Below are 6,213 nucleotides of genomic sequence, written 5' to 3'. Positions count from 1 at the left end.
AAATGATACACACCCTAACTAGCCTGAGCTAATCAAAGATCCAAATTAAGGGACATTTATTATTTTTTACTTAGGGGTAGTGATGTGCTAAAATTAAGAACAAAAGGGATTAAATAGGCTCAAAATTGGCTAACAATGGTTGATGAAAGGTAGGCTATTTGGGTAAGTGAGCTAAATGAAATGATGGCCTCAATCATATAAATGCATGTATACATGGAATAATGGACATAAAGAATCAAACAAATCAAATATTACAATCATAGAAAGAGAATAATATACACAAGAATGAAAATAAGTGGTTATATGATGTAACCACACAATTGGGCTCAAAACTCACATGCTTGTATTCTTAGCTCAAAAACCATGTTCCAAAATAAATTCTTCAAGCAAGTTCAACAAATTTTTTTTTCAAATTGGTAGGGTGCCCTAAAAATAGTTTCTTGGAAAAGAAATCATCACCTTAACCAAGTAGTCCTAACATAAAAAGAAGTGGTGAAATATTACAAATTCTAACTAACATGCACTCTATCATGCAATGCAACAACTAGCTAACACTGGTGTTGAAAAAGAAAATTGTTACCCATGGATATCGGTCGAACGACCTCCCCACACTTGAAGATTGCATTGTCCTCGGTGCATGGAAAGAAGAGCAAGGTGGATGGGTTGCTACAACTGATGAGCTTCCTCAAAGGATTGTGTGGGTAGACTTTTTTGTTGCCCCATTTAGAAGTTTTTCCTTTTCTTCTTTTGGTGGCCAACCTAAAAGGAAATAAAACAAAAGAAAATTAAGCCTACAACAAAGATATCAAAGCAATAGAACATAGGCGGGGGCTGATGCCAAATAAGAGTAGGGTTCACACTACGTGTTAGCTACGCACGTAAGTGAGAAAGCAGTATAGGAAAAGGGCATATCAACTAATACTTGATGCAATAGTAAAATCAGAGCATGAGCAAATTACATGAAAAGCATCAAGTTCAAGCAAGAATGGACACAAACAAAATTAGTGTACAAAAACAAAGAATAATGAGTTAGGAAGGACTAAAGCACTAATCTTATGTGTGGAACAAATATTACAATTAATGCTAAACAAGTCATGAAGCATCAAAATAAAGCAAGAAATTCTCAACAGTTGAGTAGGAGGATCCAATACCATTATTAAAATAAGAAATTTAGAAAAGAAAATAAGAACAAGCTATAAAGACAAAATTAAAATGCAATGAATAAAAGTATGCAAATGCAATAAACAAAAGAAAATGAAATTTTTTTTTGTTTTTTTATTTATTTATTTTTATTTAATTAATTTTTTTTTTTGACATGGAAAAGAAGAAAGTAAGAAAGGAAGAGGAGAGAAGAAAGAAGAAGAAAAGAAAAAGGAAGAAGAAAGAAGAAGAAAGGAGAAGAAACAGGGCGCGAGGCGATGCTTACTTAAGCGTGGATTGCAGGAAGGACAAGCGACGCTTACCACGCTTAAGCGTGGAATGCAGAAAGTGCAGGTGACGCGTAAGTGATAAGCAGATAATTTATACCCTTTTTGGCATTGTTTTTACATAGCTTTTAGTATGTTTTAGTTACTTTTTAATATATTTTTATTAGTTTTTATAGAAAAATCACATTTCTGGACTTTACTATGAGTTTGTATGTTTTTCTGTGATTTCAAGTATTTTTTGGCTGAAATTGAGGGACCTGAGCAAAAATATGATTCAGAGGCTGAAAAAGGACTGCAAATGCTGTTGGATTCTGACCCTCCTGCACTCAAAGTGGATTTTCTAGAGCGCGCGATCTTAATTGCGTTGGAAAGTAGACATCCTGGACTTTCCAAACATATATAATAGTCCATACTTTGCTCGAGATTTGATGGCCCAAACTGGCATTCAAAGTCAGTCTAAAACATCTTGGCGTAAAACGCCCAAACTGGCACCAAAGCTGGCGTTTAACTCCAGGAACAGTCTATGCACGAAAAAGCTTCAATGCTCAGCCTAAGCACACACCAAGTGGGCCCCAGAAGTGGATTTCTGCACTATCTGCACTTAGTTACTCATTTTCTATAACCCTAGGTTACTAGTTTAGTATAAAAACTACTTTTAGAGATTTATTTTGGAGTTTTTGATCAATCTTAGGTTATCAGAGACCATTGTACACGTTTGAGAGGCTGGCCTCACAGCCATGCCTAGACCTTTCACTTATGTATTTCCTACAGTGGAGTTTCTACACCCCATAGATTAAGGTGTGGAGCTCTGCTGTTCTTCATGATTAATGCAATTACTACTGTTTTCTATTCAATTCACGCCTACTTCTTCTCCAAGATATACTCTCATACTTAATTCAGTTAAGTCAGAATGAAGGGGTGACCTGTGACAATCACCCAATCTTCGTTACTCGCTTAGCCAAGATCCGCGTGCCTGACAACCACAAAGCGGTCTACATGATGTTTAACGTAGTCATTGGACGATAGCTGGAGTATATTCTCTTGGATATCTAATACACGGATCGATTCCATGAGATTAGTATCTTTGAGGTATAGGCTAGAATTATTGGCAGCCATTCCTAGGATCTAGAAAGTCTAAACCTTGTCTGTGGTATTCCGAGTAGGATCCGTGAAGGGATGACTGTAAAGACCTTCAAACCTGCGAATGTTGGGCGCAGTGACAGTGTGCAAAAGGACAATGGTTGGAAGAAGGCAATAGGAAAGCAGAGGTTCAGAAGCAACAAAGCATCTCCAGACGCTTATCTGAAATTCTCACCAATGAATTACATAAGTAACTTTATCTTATTTTATATTTTATTCATATTTTAATTCTCAAAACCTCAAAACCATTTGAATCCGCCTGACTGAGATTTACAAGGATGACCATAGCTTGCTTCAAGCCGACAATCTCCGTGGGATTAACCCTTTCTCACGTAAGGTATTACTTGTACGACCCAGTGCACTTGCTGGTCAGCTGCACGGAGTTGTGAAAAAAGTGTGAGAACACGGGGATTGTTCGAGTTTGGACAACTAACGGTTCATCTTGTTGCTCAGATTAGGTAATTTTATTTTATATTTAAGCTTTTTATTTTTATTTTCGAAAAATTCAAAAAAAAAATAGTTTTTGAAAAATTTATATTTTGTTCTTCAGAATTTTTAAGATTGAATTCTAGAGTTTCAGATGATATGTGAAGCCTGGCTGGCTGTTAAGCCATGTCTAATCTTTTGGACTGAGGCTCTCACTTATCACTGCAGGAGCTTTTTGATTCCCATCAATTTGGCTGTTGTATGTAATTCTCTGCTGAAGCTTGGCTGGCCATTTGGCCATGTCTAATCTTTTGGACCGAAGGTTTCACATAAAGCTTAGCTGGCTATTTAGCCATGTCTAAATTATTGGACCGAAGCTTTAGACTAACATTGCATAATTCCTGGAATTCTTATTAAAAATTTTGAATTTCTTTATTCTCTTTTCCCAAAATAATTTTCGAAAAATACAAAAAAAAATTTCAATAAAATCATAAAACCAAAAATATTTTGTGTTTCTTGTTTGAGTCTAGTGTCAAATTTTAAGTTTGGTGTCAATTGCATATTTTTAATTCTCACTAAAATTTTCAAAAATTCATGCATGTGTTCTTCATAATCTTCAAGTTGTTCTTGATGATTTTTCTTATTTGATCTTTACATTTTCTTGTTTTGTGTCTTTTCTTGTTTTTCATATGCATTCTTGAATTATTAGTGTCTAAAGTTTAAAAATTTTTAAGTTTGGTGTCTTGCATGTTTTTCTTTTCTTAAAAATTTGTTCTTGATGTTCATCATGATCTTCAAAGTGTTCTTGGTGTTCATCTTGACATTCAAAGTGTTCTTGCATGCATTATTAGTTTTAATCCTAAATTTTTATGTTCTGCATCATTTTGTTGTTTTTCACCTTCTTCATTAAATTCAAAAATAAAAAATAATATCTTTCCATTATTTTACCAATAATTTTCGAAATTTTGTGTTAATTTAGTCAAAACTGTTAAAATTTAGTTGTTTCTTGTTAGTCAAGTCAAAATTTCAAATTAAAAATTCTATTTTTTTCAAATCTTTTTCAAAAATCAAATCTTTTTTCAATTTTTCGTAATATTTTCGAAAATTTAAAAAAATTGATTTCCAAAATCTTCTTCTTAATTTCATTTCATATTTTTGAAATTAATGCTAACAATTAATATTTAGATTCAAAAATTTCAAGTTATTACTTGCCTATTAAGAAAGGTTCAATCTTTAAAATCTAGAATCATATCTTTTATTTTCTTGTTAGTCAAGTAATCAACTTTAATTTTCAAAATCAAATCTTTGTAATTTCCTTTTCAAATCTTTTTCAAAATAAATTTCAATCATATCTTTTTCAAAATCAATTTCAAAATCTTTTCTAACTTCTTATCTTTTCATAATTGATTTTCTAATCTTTTTCAATTAACTACTTGATTTTTTTGTTTAATTTTAAAAGTTTACTATTTTTTATCTTTTTCAAAATCACCTAACTACTTTTCTCTCTCTAATTTTTGAAAATCCCTTATCACTTTTTCAAAATTCCTTTCAATTAACTAATTATTTTAAATTTTAATTTTACTTTTATTCTCTTTTATAATTTTTGAATTCTAACTAACAATTAAAATAAAAACAAAAATATTTTTCTTTTCTATTTAATTAAATTTGAATTCTTCCCCCTCTCATCTCTTTCTATTTATTTATTTAATCACTAACACTTCTCTTCTTAAAATTTGAACCCTCTCTCCTTCTCTGTGTTCGAATTTTTCTCTTCTCATTCTTCTACTCTTCTCTTCTTCTACTCACATAAAGGAATTCCTATACTGTGACATAGAGGATTCCTCTTCTTTTCTGTTTTCTTCTTTTTCATATGAACAGGAGCAAGGATAAGAACATTCTTGTTGAAGCTGATCCGGAACCTGAAAGGACTCTAAAGAGAAAGCTAAGAGAAGCTAAAGCACAACACTCTTGAGAGGACCTGACAGAATTTTTTGAAAAAGAAGAAGAGATGGCCGAACCCAACAACAATGGTGGAGATGCAAGAAAGTTGCTTGGTGACTTTATTGCACCCTCTTCTGACTTCTGTGGAAGGAGCATCTCAATTCCTGCAATTGGAGCAAACAACTTTGAGCTTAAGCCTACATTAGTTTCTCTAATGCAACAGAATTGCAAGTTTCATGGACTTCCATTGGAAGATCCTCATCAGTTTTTAGCTGAATTCTTGTAAATCTGTGACACTATTAAGACCAATGGGGTTAATCCTGAGGTCTACAGACTTATGCTTTTTCCCTTTACTGTAAAAGACAGAGCTAGGACATGGTTGGACTCACAACCTAAAGATAGCCTGAACTCTTGGGAAAAGTTGGTCAATGCTTTCTTGGCCAAATTCTTTCCACCTCAAAAGTTGAGCAAGCTTAGAGTGGAAGTCAAAACCTTCAGACAGAAGGAAGGTGAATCCCTCTATGAAGCTTGGGAAAGATACAAGCAATTGATCAGAAGGTGTCCTTCTGACATGTTTTTAGAATGGAGCATCATATGTATATTCTATGATGGTCTGTCTGAATTGTCCAAGATGTCATTGGATCACTCTGCTGGTGGATCTCCTCATCTGAAGAAGACGCTTGCAGAAGCCTAGGAACTCATTGAAATGGTTGCAAATAACCAGTTCATGTACACTTCTGAAAGGAATCCTATAAATAATGGGACAACTCAGAAGAAAGGAGTTCTTGAGATTGATACTCTAAATGCCATATTGGCTCAGAACAAAATATTGACTCAGCAAGTCAATATGATTTCTCAGAGTCTGACTGGAATGCAAGCTGCTTCCTGCAGTACTAAAGAAGCTTCCTCTGAAGAAGAAGCTTATGATCCTGAGAATCCTGCAATGGAAGAGGTGAATTACATGGGAGAATCCTATGGAAACACCTATAATCCTTCATGGAGGAATCATCCTAATTTCTCATGGAAGGATTAGCAGAAGCCTAATCAAGGCTTCAATAATAATAATGGTGGAAGAAATAGGTTTGGCAATAGCAAACCTTTTCCATCATCTTCTCAGCAACAGATAGAGAATTCTAAGCAGAGCCACTCTGACTTAGTAACTGTAGTCTCTGATCTATCTAAGACCATTCTCAGTTTTATGACTGAAGCAAGTTCCTCCATTAGAAATTTGGAGGCACAAGTGGGTCAGCTGAGTAAAAGAATTACTGAACTCCCTCCT

The 6,213-nt window shown here is 33.9% G+C and overlaps 1 non-coding gene across 1 annotated transcript; it reads right to left on the bottom strand.

The window, feature by feature from the left end:
* Window positions 1-5,403: 5,403 nt before the first annotated feature.
* Window positions 5,404-5,507, bottom strand: LOC148568063 (small nucleolar RNA R71). The gene has a single exon (XR_015882343.1). It is a non-coding gene; the product is annotated as a small nucleolar RNA R71 (small nucleolar RNA).
* Window positions 5,508-6,213: the final 706 nt, after the last annotated feature.

This window comes from Arachis ipaensis, chromosome B4, assembly GCF_059453495.1.
Source record: "Arachis ipaensis isolate K30076 ecotype BB chromosome B4, ASM5945349v1, whole genome shotgun sequence".
Taxonomy (NCBI): domain Eukaryota; kingdom Viridiplantae; phylum Streptophyta; class Magnoliopsida; order Fabales; family Fabaceae; genus Arachis; species Arachis ipaensis.
The sequence above is the reverse complement of the archived record's forward strand: the minus strand, read 5'-3'. Positions and strand labels throughout refer to the sequence as shown.